Raw genomic sequence first — 1011 nt, 5'->3', positions numbered from 1 at the left:
CAACCATACAAATGACATTGGGACCCAAGTCACCCCCTAGCTAGAGGACAGCAAAGGTATGTGTGCTGGTGCTCAGGATTAGTCTGGTGGAGAAGAACTGCGTGAATATATTGGGGAATGCCGACTTCCAAAGCAAGAGCATGAGAAGAAGTGCATGGTCCCTCAGTGACAGCTTTCTCAGGTCTAGAGCTGAAAAATGGGTGTGTGGAAGAGAGCGCCCAGGCAGGTGATGGGGCACGGAGAGCGTGAGGGAATTCTCACTAATCAGACCTCATGGTCTTGTTGGTTGGAGCCTAAGGAAGCAGCCATGGTGATGGACAGGAAGTAGCATGGTGGGCCTGGGTCTGGGCAAGCCAACCAGAGCCCAGGATCACAGCTAAATACCATGTTATACACTGTCCCTATTCTGCCTCTCCTAATTGAAATCCCAGTCCAATGATGGGGAAAGTGCTGGATAGGGCCCTCCAATCCTGCCTCACACCAACACCCACACCCATCCACACACACAAATACAGCCACACATCTACACACACATCCCACACCCATACACACACCCTTATACACACTCCCAAATGCTCACACATGTATACACACCCAAACACCCCCCCTACACTTACCCATATACACACATACCCTCATATACACACCCACACCTAAACACTTGCACACACTCACACACATACCCCATACCCCTCCACACACACACACACACACACACAGAACCACACATCTACTCACACACCCCACACCCATACACACACACCCCAAAATGCTCACACACATATACACACCAAAACACCCACACCCACACAAACACACCCCCATCCACACCCACCCACACACTTGCACACACTCGCACACCCAAACACTCACACACACACCCACATACCCTCACACAGCCTCACACACCCACCCACACCCAAAACCCCCCCCACACAACGTACACACACACATCCACACATATTCACATGCACACCCCACGCCCATCCACACCCCCCACACTTACCCATA

Source organism: Vombatus ursinus, unplaced genomic scaffold (genome assembly GCF_900497805.2).
Source record: "Vombatus ursinus unplaced genomic scaffold, bare-nosed wombat genome assembly UNPS02014176.1, whole genome shotgun sequence".
NCBI classification, from domain to species: Eukaryota; Metazoa; Chordata; class Mammalia; order Diprotodontia; family Vombatidae; genus Vombatus; species Vombatus ursinus.
The sequence above is the reverse complement of the archived record's forward strand: the minus strand, read 5'-3'. Positions refer to the sequence as shown.